The 16370-nt window shown below is 39.0% G+C and overlaps 1 protein-coding gene and 2 non-coding genes across 8 annotated transcripts in view; 2 read left to right on the top strand and 1 right to left on the bottom strand.

Annotated features, from left to right (window-relative positions):
* The window catches only part of LOC124170324 (aminopeptidase N-like), a 299534-nt gene that overhangs the window by 220506 nt on the left and 62658 nt on the right, over positions 1–16370 (top strand). The gene's annotated exons all lie outside the window — the stretch shown is intronic.
* Positions 1045–1116, bottom strand: Trnad-guc. Its single transcript has one exon. It is a non-coding gene; the product is annotated as a tRNA-Asp (tRNA).
* On the top strand, positions 6804–6944 carry LOC124173779. Its single transcript, XR_006868749.1, has one exon. It is a non-coding gene; the product is annotated as a U4 spliceosomal RNA (small nuclear RNA).

Below are 16370 nucleotides of genomic sequence, written 5' to 3'. Positions count from 1 at the left end.
TGAAGTTTACGCATCACGCATCTCTAGTCATCACATCTAGTGATGACTAGAGATGCGTGAAAATCGCAAATGCGATAAATGCGATATAGATGCGATGTGCGCAAACAAATGCGACATATATGCGATGGACTGGACTTTTATGATATATTTACGCAAATTTGCCTTTTCGACGGCAAAATTCGTACATATTGTGCCGAGCGCAGTTTAAATTCTCCGCCGACACTCACAGCTTAAAGCATGTGAGCAACTGGCCAGCTGCTAGTTGGCTGGGACTCTACGTGGCCGCGAACTACAAGTGGGCGCGGGCAGATTACACCTCTGCCTCTAATGTCTTATTCCTTAATTTCTTATTGTTCTACAAACATAATTATTTAAAATATTCTGTATTTTGTCATATAACTGTGTTTCACTACATTTTATCGTCATCTACCTCATTATGAAAATAAAAAATAGACGCTACAAAATGCGATAAACTGTTATTGAAAGTGCGATAAATTAAAAAAAACGGGGCAGTCGTGGGACTGGCCGACAGAAGTGAAAACTGAAATAATTACTATCCTTTTATTTTTTATATAGATTTAATATTATTAAAAAACTAATTTTTCCAGCAATACTCATTTTTCAACAAAATTTGAAATTATTTTTTTCAGCAAACTGTTTATTATTAAATATATATTAAAAATACAATGTGTATGAATAGAAAGTAACATCATTTATATATTAAAATATAATATGCTTTTATTTCTTTTATTTAATATGCTTTAAACCTATAATTTTTCACTATGCACATAAAAGAAACTGCCTTAAATTGTACTGACCTGTATTTTTATAGCGTGTACACTCTTCTGCACGTTCATGCACGAGCTCTTCATATTTAATGAACTTATACAATATAGATTTTTATTTGCAATTTTAATATTTTTAAAACAAAAGACTTTAACAGTCTATCTATTAACAAAGTTTATTTACTATACCTAGTCAGCCTGCGTAGTTGAAATATCCATTGTAAAATTTTTTAAATTGTATGAGATTGAGAAAAAAATTCTCCCCGGCGGGGAATCGAACCCCGGTCTCCCGCGTGACAGGCGGGGATACTGACCACTATACTACCGAGGATGTGATAATAAGTGACGAATTTTAAGAGTGAAATCTATATCTCGCTGTAGCGATCGCGGTGTCGGGTCGGTGACGCTCACGCGAATTCTATGCTTTCTCCCCATCCCGCAAAAGTGCTTAACGCCGCTAAAGAAGTTTTCACTTCAAAAATGAAAGTGCGATTTTCACGTATCTCTAGTGATCACTAACAATTGATTATAGCTTTTGATATATCTGAGGACATATCGTTTAATTAGGCTAACTATTTTTTGTCAAAAATATCTATTTTTTTTTAACAATTATGTCCGTTCTCGCACTCAAAATATTCTGATTGCCAATACGGAGCGATACGATTCATCTCCCAGTCCTTACTTTCTAGACGCGGACCCAAAGTGCTTGCGGCGACCATGCGTTACCTCCTCGCTGTGACGCGTTCGAAACCAATGCGACCGCTCTCAAATATTTAGACAGGACTACCCCGTGGAGGCGATATCTCGGAAAGAAATTCAAATCAATTTGAAGTTGTAGCCGTTGGCCTCTCTGGCCCGCGAGACGTTAAACATTAGATTTCATGATGAATCTGAATATAAAAGTGAACTAAAATGTGATCTAAAGTTACTACATAAATTAAGTCTAAGTGTGGGAGAGTAATTATAAAGAAGAATATTATTAGTGTGCATGCATTGTGTAATATTTCGTTATTTGCACATTGGCTTCAATTAAAAGTAATTGCTTACTATGCATATGCTTTTATATACATGCATATATATAAGTATATGGTACTTACTATATAATACTAATATATATGTAATATATACTAATATATAAGCATGGATATACACATACATTTTATCTTCAAGGACATTAGAGGTGGATTAGCAAAAATATTTTTTTATTGTGGATTGTGGATCTACATGATTCATACCCAGTCCTTATTTTCTTAAAGACGCGTCGATGGCTCGATGTTTCTGCGGAGAGTCTGTGTTACCTAGTCGATCTTACGTACCGATGTAAAATATTTACATCGGGCCACCGCGTAGGAGCCAAATCTGGAGAAGAAATTAAATTTCAATTGTATTGCGTAGGCCTTGGGGCCTCTTGAGACACTAAACATTTGCATTCTTAGTTAATATGAAGATAAATATGAACTAAATTCCAATAAAAAAATAGGAAATCCGAGAAAAGCAATGATATAAAATTAAAAAATTAAATTATTTTACGTACATACATTTAGCATGCGGTGCCAATTTTCAGTGGTTCTCTTTCTTTCTCACATGTGCTACAAATAAAAAACGGTTACTTTAATTAATTAATGCAGATGTGTTTATGTGCATGAGATAGAAATACATTTAAATATTCACACACATGAGATAAACTCTTTATGCATGATAGAAAAAAAATATTAGATCGACACGATTCCTACTCGCAACCCTTATTTTCTTGACGCGGACCCAAACTTTTCTCGGCAAGCCTGTGCTACTTAGCCGCTGCGACGTTTCGTAACCAATGCAACCGCTCTAAAATATTTAGACAGGGCCACGCCGTGGCGGTGGGGGCAAAATCTCGGGAAGAAACGGCGGAATTCTTGGACGGAGAGAGGAGCGAAGGCGTTCGAGAAATTCCTGCCCTCCGGCGAAAAGGTCATTCTCGGCTTCACTGCGGGAGGTCAACCTCCGTCGAGGAATTTTCCCTTCCGGGGTGAGAAGACACAAGAGGAGAGGTCATGGGAGCAGGGGGTGGAGGTATCGGATGTCGGGGAGTGCTCCTCGACCACTGGAATGTCACGGCCGCTTTCTTCCTATTTCCTTTCCCTCAACCAATGGCGACCACGCCCCCTTCCCTGCAACATAGTGCCACGCCCCCGTCTCCCTCTTCTTACGACTCGCCACTTTCTCTTCCCATTCATTCCGAGGCTTCACGATTCCCAGCTCCGCAGAGTGAGCATTCCAAAACCGCCCAGCGTAGTATAGTGACATAGGTCGGCGAAGAATTTGGAATGGGAATGAAGTATTCACATTGCATTTGCATTTTGTCATTCGCCGTTCATCCTAATGCATAGGCAATGTCTTGAATAGTATATTTCATGGTCATTTTAATTTTATGATAATAAATAATGATGCTATATGATGGAAAATTTTGATTTAAAATATTGAACGAAACGCAATGTAGAGAACCTAAAACAGCGAGGTTTGGTAGCAATGTTGAGTGAGATATTTATACATTTTTAAAATTTAAAATCCCAGTTCATAAAATCTCTAATGTGCATTATATGCTAAGGCATATCTTCATATATATTCTTCTTTGAATTTCCAGCAGTTGGCTCGTCATATTTAATTTATATGCTTAACTTGCTTTATACGGCAATAATTTAATAGTGGTTGAGTCATATAGTCATGGGTTTTATAATAGTTACAAGTTATTTATAGATTTAAAAAGCGTAACCAGCAGCTCGATTCTGTAAATGTGATATGGCCGTCACAAGCGGATTTCGTCAATGTATTCACGGCTTTGACGCTGGAGCGATTCTGAAACTTTTTAATGACGTCACTCTCACAGCCGCGTCCGTGAAAGTATTCACGCCCACGAGGGCCCGTGGTAACTTCGTCGCGGCAATGCGCTCTAATTTTTCATTATGAATTTACGCTGTGATTGATAATTAATAGCACATTATTCATTAATTACGATGGTAGCTATTTCATATTGTCACTTCGCATAAGTAATATGTATTAAAAACAAATAAAAGAAATGCATAAAGTTAAATTTACATTCGCGTCCTATTTAAAAGGATTGGCGTTCATTGCGATTGAAGTTAAGAAGTGGGAAGTTAAACCTTGCGCTGAGGGTTTGACAATTATCTTATATTTGTGCATCTTCTAGAATGTACAATTAAAATACTGACAACTTAATTTTCATAATAATTTGGAGTAGAACCAACGGTAAAAGTATTGTGCGGTATTGAATGTTAACAGATTTATTTAATATTTATTTCGTAAGTTCAAGCCTTCGATTTGTTTTTATTAACGAGAATGGAGGCTCTTTACATACCTCCGCTACTTTTGCATGAGCATCAATGTCGACGGAGGCAATAGATGCACATACTTCGACGGCAGATACGCGATATCAACATTCCCTTCGAGACGCGAGATTGGCGATGGATCACTGAGTTCACACCACGATTAATTCGTAGACGTTTAGATGGCTTGCCGGGGCATACTTTAGTACGTTAAGATAAACAATGATCATCTATTCCATCTCTTCCATGCATTATTGCTGCCGTTCAGTAACACGACCAACATGATTCGTTTTTCTGTTGACATAATAGAAATACTAAATAGAAATCTCGTCCTCTAGCAGAAACTGTTTATAATCTACTCGTATTCGCGCCAGAAACATTTTCATCAGTATAAATCGTGAATAGTGGCATGTGCTTGCACAGTCAGACATATGTATACGCACCACAGCGCATTTAAAATTATGTACTGAAATGATGAGAACAGCTCAAACACACACGAGAGTGAACCATTATTAAATAATAAAATAACACTTGTTCTCATTCCGCGTAAGCATTAGCTCCATATCATGAGGAAATTAGAGCTAATTGTGCAATTACGAGCCCGCGCCAACTGATAACTGACTTTGATACGCAGCACTTGACAACATATAAAAGAGGTAATATACAGTTTATAGCTATTAACTAATTAAGCAACCGTAACTTATCATTAATAGGCACTTTTAAAAGAAAAGACCTCACTCAAAATTGAGTAAAGAAGTATTATTTACTTTGGGAGTGAATATTCCACGGCATTGTATATGTTTCTCTATGGTAACTGAAGTTGCAGTTGGCCGCTGAAGTGAGTTTGTGTCGGAGATTCTGATTCGTTCCTTGCATCCGCACAGCTACCAACATAAGAAACTGAAGTGATCGTTCGCAATCCGTCAAACATCTCACGACACAGGCTTACAGGATCGCTTGAACGTCTTTCACGGTGAGAGGCGTGAGAACTCCGCTGTGGTTCGAACCACGCGAAGCACAGGTATGACATTTACAGAATCGAGCTGCAGCACAAAAGTTCTGGTAATCGGCCTTTTTAAGATCCTGGAAATTCACAAATAGTAACTGCCAGCTTTGAATAGACTTCAGGAAGAATAGCCATACTTCGTTTTCTTATTAAATTTCATGCAGCGTAAATTGCCGACATATTTTCCTTCTGATATCTGGATTTTATCTACTTAAGTTAAAATTCTAAGGGCCGTATTTTTAGTCGTTGGTTTTTAACTATTGTCTAGTTTTGACTCATAATAACTGCATCTGCTTAAAGTTAAATTTTTAGTGCCTAATGGAAGGCTTCAACAAGTCTTCTATCCGGAAGGCTTCCATAGGACTTCTCGACATCGGTATCTCTCATCGGTACTCTTTTGGAAGCCGTCCGACTAGAAGACTTTTGGGCATTATACGTGGCAACGTTGCCAACGACAGGAAAGAGATGTGTTTATCAATGTTCCATTGTAATACCGTATTTGTACTTGGAAGACTTTTAGAAGCGTTCTGTCGCTAGAATTCTTCCAGAAGCGGATTATAAATACGGCCCTTTCAATTTCACAGTTATGCGGCAATGGAACCTGCTTAACGTTAGTGTCCATGTATTTTAAAGTCGATATAAAATTTTATCACCGATGAATTCCACCCTGGCCCTCAATTGATTTTTCTGAAATACAAGTGGACATGATTAGAATAAGATTAGATGACTCACCTGGAAAACCAATAATGCTAGATATATGCAGCACAGAATATTTTTTGCCGTTAAAATATTTCCTCAGAAGTTAGTGCGTTGAATGTCAATGAAAACATCCCCAAGTTAATCTGGATTTGAGTTTTTAATTATTAATCATTGGTGACTTTATTTGGTGGTTGGTGCGTTTTAATGCAATGTTTTAGTTTTGAATATGTGATGACGGGTATGTGTTGGAGTGCAGGTTGGCATGACTGACACCAGTGGCGTAACGATGGGGGAGTGAGGGGATAGATCCTCCCCAACACCTCAGAGAAATAAAACAAAATATTTTTAACTATTGTCTAGTTTTGACACATAATAACTGCATCTGCTTAAAGTTAAATTGTTAGTGCTTAAATCATGTAAACTGTATTTCTAGGCATGTCATTTTTCAATATTTTTCCCGGAGCTGCCTAGGGGGGGTTGCCACTTCAGGCGATCCCATCCCTTCCCACCCCACCCCCTCCTCCAAGCATATTCCTAGTTACGCCGCTGACTCAGACTGTATTAATGCGAGGAGATATTCGAAATGCCCTTGAAATAGCGACAAGTGATGATGTGTTTTGCAGACTACATAAACAATTCAAACGCGTCTCATTTCTTCCCTTCTTTCGGCTGCACGATTCTGAGCAGAAAGTGTGGTTATCTTTGAGCGCGCGGCTCGCTTCCGCTTAGTGACTTCGATTTGAAGCCTACGGTCCGTTCACAGAGGTAAACTAGTTGATAACATATATTGCGGATATCACTCAATTTGTAAATAAAATTGAAAATATAAAATAATGATTAAAAGGCATTAATTATAAATCTAAATGTAATATTGGTAATAAATGCCTTTATAACTGATATTTTTTATAATTTTACAATCCTAAATATTGTCTCTCACAAGCACATTTATTGTTACTTATAAACCAACGGCCAAATTTTTCATCTAACGATAACTTTGCGCAGTGGCAATATCGTAACCAATGAAGTCCTACTGAGGTGCAATTATTGCTAGTTGAAAACTTATACCAATACCCCGCCGGTTCGACGTGAAATATCGTCGGATCTGGCAATTTTTGGACGCTTCTCCGGAAGCTAATTAAATATCACCCACTTTCTAGGTATTGACACATTGAAGCTAGATTATCTCTTGCATTTGTTAGGTTCAAGAATCCAGAGGCATCCTTTCCCTTTGCGACATTAGTGGTTTCTCAGCGCTTTCCTGTCCGAAAGTCATAATCAGCGAAAATTTTTATCGAGTCTCACTTTAAATCCTGCAAGGTCTATTGTCTCGAGGCTTGACTCTAAATCAATGAAGCTTTTGGTGTCTAATTCTTCGTTAAAACTTTCGCGGGTGCTCGTCATGTTGAATTAAAACTTTTGGGCTATGTCGCCGCGTCAGATTTTGGGTGGCCCCAACGTTTCCCGACCGATGCTGGTCGCTTTCTCAAGGGAATCTGAAGAGGTGGGATTTAAAATTGGTATATATAGGTATACGTGTCAGGTGGTGGGGGGAGGGGAGTGAGAGGTTGGAGGAGTAGGTTGTCGATTATTTTTGCCGATTACGGGTTGCCAAGTACGGCTGATTTTAAGGCCAGTGTCTCTGTTAAAGTTGTTTTTCTCCTCTTTAGATATTTCTATTGCTTCTCTTACGAGTCTCTGTTTAAAGCCTTTCACTCTCGCAACAATTTTTGCTTCCTTAATTAAGTTATCAGAAAGAACAACGAGATCAAAATCAACACCGCAGAAGCAGCGAACTCCTCTGTTAATGACCTCAGCGACCAGAAGAAAGCCTTCCTGCCATACATTAAGGGGACGACTGACAGAATAGGAAATATCCTACGCAAATTCCAGATAAGGACAATATTCTCGCCTCACGTACAGATAAAGCATCTACTGAAAACCGTCAAGGATAGAACTCCACTACAAGTCGAAGGGGTATACCGAATTCCTTGCCAGACCTGTGGGAAGAACTACATCGGCGAAACAGGCAGATCGGTTAAAACACGTCTAGAGGAGCACGAGAGAGCAATTCGACTGGGGCAGTCAACGAAGTCCGCAGTAGCCGAACACGCAGCGCTGGGCCACACAATCGACCTTAAGGAAGCAAAAATTGTTGCGAGAGTGAAAGGCTTTAAACAGAGACTCGTAAGAGAAGCAATAGAAATATCTAAAGAGGAGAAAAACAACTTTAACAGAGACACTGGCCTTAAAATCAGCCGTACTTGGCAACCCGTAATCGGCAAAAATAATCGACAACCTACTCCTCCAACCTCTCACTCCCCTCCCCCCACCACCTGACACGTATACCTATATATACCAATTTTAAATCCCACCTCTTCAGATTCCCTTGAGAAAGCGACCAGCATCGGTCGGGAAACGTTGGGGCCACCCAAAATCTGACGCGGCGACATAGCCCAAAAGTTTTAATTCAACATGACTTTTGGTGTCTACTAGTGATGAGCGGAACTGTGATTTTCGGATCACTTCGTTACCTGTGACTGCTACTCATCAGTAACGGTGATTCTTAACTGTGATTGCGATCACCGAGGTGAATCACTCTTAAAAATCATCGGTGATTTGTGGCGCTGCTATTCCTGCTACTTTGTCCAATTCTAAGGAATGAGCTCTCCTCAATAGGAACAAATAAACTTATAGAAAATTGTAAAATTAGGCAAAATATTTTTTTTTGAGGGAATAGTTCTAATTCCGAGTTTATATTAGAATAATTAAGTAAATTTGATGTGGTAAAAGAATTGATAAAAGGCAATCATTTTTTACACATATTTATAATCAAACCATCATAATTCAAAGCTTAAGCTGTATATTTCGCATCGAATGTCTTATTTATCATAAAAGATGAATAAGACATCCTTATTTTACTGTTGGTAGCATCATGGTAGCTGCCGAAGCTAACTTCACCGTATTCACAGTCGCAGTGATTTCAAGTATTTGGTGATTTAGTCACCGGCAGTGATCGGCTACTTCTCTTCAATCACAGGTGGCGATATATCGCATATCGCTTGGTAGCAGCCAGAGCTATCTTCACCGAATCCAGTGATTGAATCACCGATCACAGTGATTTCGAATATTGAATCACCGACAGTGACTGCTACTTTTCAGTAACGGTGATTCAATCACAGTTAGCGATATATCGCTCATCACTAGTGTCAACATCCACGGAGAAAGACTTAGTTTGCTGAGTTATCTGACGATATAGAAAGTTATTGGCGAGACAGAGAATGATTAGAAGAAGACTTTGACGAATATGGAAAGGAAAATGGCCAGGTATGCAGCTAAGGAGAGGAGGCTAGGACAAAAATTACCCGAGGAAAGCATAAGCTTAAAATAGTTGGAGTTTTCTTACTTAGGAAACCGAATCACCAACAATGGACGAAGCAAGAAAGAAATAGTACAATAGCGCAGGCGAAAAGGACTTTCCACAAAAAGAAGAATCTTATTACAGTTAGGACAAGGTAAGGTAAGGACAAGCTAAGAAGTAAGGAAACAATTCATCAGGTGCTACATGTGAAGCATGTTTCTCTACGGGAGTGAGGCGTGGACGTTGGCAGCAACAGAGAAGTCATTTGAAATGTGGTGCTACCGTAGAATGATAAAGATAAGATGGCTCGACCGAGTAAGTAATGAGGAAGAGCCAAGAAGAGTTAGAATAAAGGGAAAAAAACTTAAGGAGAAGAACGGACGACTTAGTTGGCCAAATCATGAGGCATGATGGCCTGATGAAAACAATCGTAGGAGAGGTGGAAGGGAAGAAGGGCAATGGACGGCTCCGAATGAGTTGCATAGTACAGGTTATAAAGGATTTATTAGATAAGAAATGCGATAAGAAATTCTAAGGAAAGGAGAGAGGAATGAAGAGCTGCGTCAAACCAATCTTATGATTGTTGACAAATGATGAAGATGATGAGTTACGGACTAGCCGTACACTTGCTTTTACGCTAGTTGATTATTTTACTGACCCAGACTTGTGCTCCCACCCGGCTGACGCCGCACTGCCTCGTCGTCCATAGGTGAAGCCGATCCATTGATCGATATCCAACTACATATATTCAAGAACGCAAAAAGGATCCGAATAAAAGGAATGGTAGAAGTTTATTTGATAGAATTTTGAAATTGCACTGATAAAACTTTTGTTCGATTCCAAAACATTAAAGCGATATATTACTCGTCCACTTGAAGCCACTAGAGAACATCGCTAAGATTTGATTGGCGGTAGAGGTTAGGTCAATATTCATTTTCAAATCAATTTGTGTTATATTATTCAATTCCAGAGATTTACCAAAGGGCATTGAGATCCAATTGAAATTGGGCCAAACTTTTGACCACTTTCACGTATTGGAATGCAACCCCCAGGTTTATTATAAAATCCTGCCAGACTTATGGCTTTTACTCTCCTTTAAAAACCATCTTACTCCGCACGGTCTCCTTGTCAACCATTCCTGAGTACGAATGGGAATTTTTACTTTAATTTGGCTCACAATTTGAATGAATGGGAGTCTGTAATGCATTAATTAATGGCACAATGGGCGGAGGTCACTATGGTAACACTCATGAAAAGGAGTGGGGGAAATGTTGGGTTCGAATATTTACCACTACAAAGTGCATACTTAGCTTGATAAAAAGTAATTTATTTTGGGCATGCCGACGAACCAGAATTGGTGCCTAGATAACCTGTGATAGTGGAGTTAATGTTCAAGAAATCAACCCTTTAATGTCTGCTCCATTTATAGTGGCCAATAGTCACTTTTTTATGGTACTCGTTCACTCTTGGAAGTATAACCGATGATTTGGGTGAAATACTGGTTCAATGCACTAACTATGTGATCCTATGAAACCGTACAGTACAGGTCTAATCGTGACAGCATCCATTCTCAGATTCAATTCCTGGGGCCAACTCATCGAACTCAATCGGGGTATTGGGTGCTGACGGAGAATTCAGCACAGTTCCGAGAACGGAAATGCTTTGATAATCCAATCTCCGCTAAGGTTTCACCGTATTTTTCGGAAATGGATGTTTGATGTCATTCAGATAAAGGCCCCTGTAGCACTCTACTTGATACCTGGGAATCATTTTTTTCCCGCAATATCGGTCCACCATAGCAAGTGCAAATGGATTTTATCTCTCCCATCATTTAGGGGTGAGTATAGATGTGGGATTTGCCTTCTCCAGGGGGTGAATCTCAGGCCAAACTCATAAGAAATCGAGGCATTAAATAAAAGTAACGTGCTGAAAAATTTTAAGTTCCAGATTATCTGGAGCCGTCAACTTTATTTTTTGTTGCTTAACTATACCATTCAACACAATAGAAGTTGTTGAAGAGCAATAGGTACTATATAAGTGGGTTGGAAGACAAGGGGTACAAGTGATTTCTCTTTTCTAAACAGAGTTAGGTACAGAAATTAGGTATAGAAAACAAACGAGATCAATTAGATGTTTAGTAGTGCATTTGATTTTCCACTCGATGTCAGCAAAGAACAGAGACTCACTCGTTTCCCTTGGCAACCAGGTTTTTGTGTATTTATTCTATCAATTAACTTTACCTAACTCTGTTGAGAAAAAAATCACTTGTACCCCTTGGCCTCCAACCCACTCATATATGATAGATATTGATATTGAAATAATTTTGTTCGTTGGATGCCTGACTGAGGAAATAAAAAATTCGTATGTAAACCCAGAATAATTAGTAATGGGAGAGCGGGAAAGATGTAGGAAGAGAAAGGGGCTTAAGGATCTAATATATATATCTCTATTTTCCTCTATTTAAACTGAAATCGTACATTTTAGAACTATATACCTATCCTACATTCTGTCAAGAACTTCTACTAGCCCCAAGAATTGCGCAAAGTGATAGATATGTCTCGAAAAATGTCTCGAAAAGATTATTTCTTCCTTGTTAACGCAGATGCCCAAAATATCTATCGCAAATTTTATAATAATCTCCATATTTCTGTGTCCCCAATTTTTCTCCTTGTATCTTGGCAAGGTTGAGTGCCTAAGAGATAATTTATTTTTATAGGGGCGGATGTTAACTGACTAACAATAAGTGAACGGAAAATGAGCAGAGCGCGGTAAATTTTGAGGCGGTGAACTCCGATCCATTTGAGCCCATTTTTAAATTTCGATAATAATAGCTCTTCAAGTTCTTGAGCAAACTCACCGAATCTACTAAGGATCTTGAGAATCATCAGAACCGAAAACGTTGATTGTATAGAAAATTTTTAACTATATAAGCGTGTGAATGATTCATGGTATTTTTTTATAAATAATCCTCGACTTTAATGAAAAATGATGAAGCTGTGGCGCACCGTATGCCACTGCAAGGTTTTGGACCAGTGGATACGCGTTTGAATTCAGATGGACTGCCCGCGTTCAAATCTCGGCGAGGGCCGGTATTTTTTCTGTCTCTTTCCAGAGAAATTCCGGAATATTTGAGGAAGTTTGATTTGGCGTAGCGTTCGAGAGAGTTCGCCGCCAATGTATAAGCAAGCCATCTCGGCTACCAAATCAGTCTGTATTATTAAATGGTAATGAACGCTCCTCTACGGCAACTTCATAAGGATTTCAGTCAGCGTAGCAGTCGCTACAAAGTTTTGTGATAACTGAATGTTGCTTGTATTTGTTATCAGAATATTTCAAGATAACAATGAAGAGACGAAAGAAGTGTCTGATCGAGGGGGTGGGCTTCACTGTAAGGAAACGTGAACACGTGGAAAGAACGACGACAAAGGAGGCGTTCGAGATGTAGGTATAGGAGACAAGGGAAAAGGTGAGATATATGGATCGACGAAGGATTGAGAAAGGGTTAGACTTTGTGAAGAAAATGAGGTGAAGAAACATCTAAAGGAGAGAAGGATATGGATATTTAGGATGGATGGAGTACTGAGCAGGAATAGGATGCAAAGTAGCGCATTATAGGGATGAGTCTTGACTCTTGAGGAAGCGGTAAGGACATATTTCATCAACAATTGCCATCGTACCCCTTCATTAATGCATTATATTTTAATAAAATTTCGTCAGTGAATTAATAATACTACCCTATACTTTATTTAACGTATAAGTGGCAAAGTAACAAAAATTTATGTTAAATTAGCAAGAAAAAATATACCATAAATATTTTATTGATAAAAACACATTTGTGCTAATTTGAGAGTTAAACAAAGGTAAAATTATTATATTATTATTATTATAATTAAAATTGTTACAAGTAGGCATTTAGCCTGGTGGTAACATGTACATATGACTTAATGCGTAACGTACGTGTGTGTGTAGATGGATAATTCCAAAGATAGGTATTTTTGCAATCATTCCTAAGTATAAAAAAATAGAAATGTGGAAGATAGGCGTATGGCCTCCGTCACAACTTGAGGATATTCTTCGCCAAGCCTCCGCCTAAAAGCGTTGAAACCCATATTCGTCGTATCCGTTTCAGCTCGTTGGACACACCCTCGTTCTACCCCCGGCTGAGACTCCTCCTGAGAAGTTTCGTAATGGAGGTGGGCAAGTTGCGAAGGCGGCGACGGAGGAGAGGGATGGACGGTGGGATGAGGGGGGGCGTCGAGCAGTCTGGAGCAGCTCAGCCTCCCCTTCCTCCTCCAAATCTCTCCTTCTCACCCCCCCCCCCCCACCCCTCCGAAGACAGGATGGCACATGCCTCAATCATCGCCACTTCCTCTTTCTTTCCGCCTCCTCCAGAAAAAGGCAAAAGGAAAAATATGAATGGCAGTGGTGGTGGTGTTTCCTTGCGGCCGTTGAAAAGAGCCGCGCCTCGTTACATTCATCCCTGCGTGGACCACCCCTGCGTAAACAGGAAGCTGTAATTTTTTTACTCTCCCTCTCAGTTTAGGCCCTTTACATATTCCTCTCACCATGACACCTCCAGCCAGGGCCCCTCTAAACGCGCTAAGTATCGCCCACCTCCCAAGTCGACCTATTACCCCCGGCCCCCGGTCTGAAGGTCCAACTTCCTTCCTAACACCCCGCCGTCCCCTCCAGACTGCTTGGCGGCAAACTTGCTTTTCTTTCGGTCTCGAATGCAATTGTGGCGGTGTCATTCCGTTGCACGGTCAAAGAAAATAGTAAGAATATATGGTGTTATCTCTTTACACAAAACTAGAAACATTTTACTTAGGAGTTTTGTGGACAGTAAGGCATAAGTTCAGATAAACGCGAACTGGAAAATGACCATTCTATTATTGTGATGAAAATTGCTGCTGTTATAATTCTCAGGAAATCTATCCATTGTGGCAGATCTATTCCAATGTATATTCTTTTATTCATATGTAGGAATTTATGATGTTATTCGTCAGCGACAAATGAGAAGTGTTTTACTTTATTCTGGGCACAAAATTACATCCACCCATTCTTTTATTGTGGCTTAAATTGGTCGTCAGTTATACTTAAAGTATTCTCAGAGATAGTGCCGTAGAATCTTAATTTTTGGCAATTATAGAGTCATTTCGTAGAATAATTTGGAGAAATAAATGTCTCATCCAACTTATGTATAATCAAATATCGGAGGAATAACTTTTATATAAGTGAAAATTGCTGGGAAAGTTACTGTAATTAACCGTGAAAATCGTGCCGAGAGAATGCAGTGAAGAAGTACTGAACAAGTTTCGGCCATAGGTGCGAAACTGGCTGATTTATAAATCCATGATAAATATGTATCCTAATGAAATATAAATTTTTTGTTGCCGTGATAGCAAATATTGGTCTGATTTGGCTATCCTTTTAAATGGATAAACATTCATTATCCTTATCCATTAATAAATTACCACCAAAAAGAGATTTTTTACAGATATAATTTGGATACATATATACTTAAATCAAGCTCGGTCTTCTCTAAGGACGAGATGGTGACAATATCTCACTACTAGCGCGCCCACACGTCTTGTTCTTAGAATATCATCGTAGCTGTTTATCCCATAGGAATATGGATGCTATCATCAATGTTACTTTTCCGTCACTGTGATCATGATAAGATATAATGGGCCCGACTCGCTGGGTGCGTGAAAATATGAGTAATATCCAGGATTCTGTCTTTCTTCTCGTTGATGTTTGTGAAAGGGATCACGCATCAGAAATAATTCACATGTCGAGGCTATCCATGGGAAGAGAGGCATTAAAAGAAGCCAGAACACGCGTGGTTGTATCCTGCATCGGTGATCACGCCATGCTCGACTGCAACATAATAGATTCATCGTGATACGGCTATAAATCACTCATAAATTGCATTTTTCGCGCTGAAATTTACGTGTTATCCATCGTCCTATTTCCGGTCGATAGTATTAATTTATCGCCACCAACAATCTGTTATCAAACGTGATTCTCGCAGCCAGTGTCCGGATGGCAAGCTCATTAAATATTCCCTGTTTGCAAGTACCTCGTGAAAGCTCTTTGAATTCGTCCGCGCAGCGTGTAATTCCACACTTTGCTGCATGATCCATCATATTCTAGGCACAGCTCAGTGCATGCATGAATAAATACCCATCGCACCGTACCCTCTCGAGGGAGGCGCTGTCAGAAGAGATTAATTCCTGCCGTATACCCTATCTAAATTCGCTCTGTTCCAATGATTTTGTCCATGCTTCCTCGATTATATTTCTTCCCTTACATCAGATTTTATGCATTCTGCACACACGCAATCTGATTCATCGAATTCGTGTGTTGATGCTCTCTTTTAAAATACCTTTTCTCCACATTAATCTTTTTTAATATTATTATCTCCATATCACTGATGATGTTTTTTTTTTGTCTATTTGTTCATTCACCGGTGTAGGGGTATTTATGCATTCGTAGTTGTTTTCTTCCTCATGCCTCATGAATGTATTCCCTTCCGATGGATTAAATGTATTTTGCTTTCGTTCAATTCATGTAATTTCACATGATATTTTCACTCCAGTGTGTGTGTTCCATTTCTTGATTATTCCCTTCCCTTTCCTCGTATTTTACGCATCCTACATACACGCACTTTAATTCATAGAATTCGTCATTACCATATATTCGTCGTATGCCTCCATCCGCATTCTCTCATGATGTATTCAGTGTCCTTGTTATTTCTGTGGCAGCAAAACATGTTTTTGCTTAAATAACGTTTCAAAGTTACAAGAGCACGGAGCAAGGCTGAGTATTCATTAGCATTTATTAGCGATGTGCGAGTACTCGAAAATTCGAGTCGAGTAGTTGCTACCTTGCAACTTAAGGGTCTTCTAAGCCATTTGGATACATATCATTATTTATTTATTCATATTTTTCCTTAAATTTTCTTCAGTTTTCACTGAGTTGTTTTATTGTAAAGAGCACGGATTCTCACCAAGGTAACTCTTTTCTGTTCTATTGCGTTGAGAAATTTTCTCGTGATATAGCAGGTTGAAATTATTATAGCCTTTTGGAATTTGATTAATATATTTGGATGAAGGTTGAGGATTTTGAAACTATTTTGTATATGTTTTGGGATTATACCGGGAGCAGAGATGACATTGGATTATTATTTATTATTA

Source organism: Ischnura elegans, chromosome 1 (assembly GCF_921293095.1).
Source record: "Ischnura elegans chromosome 1, ioIscEleg1.1, whole genome shotgun sequence".
NCBI classification, from domain to species: Eukaryota; Metazoa; Arthropoda; class Insecta; order Odonata; family Coenagrionidae; genus Ischnura; species Ischnura elegans.
This window is presented reverse-complemented; position numbering and strand designations above follow the sequence as displayed.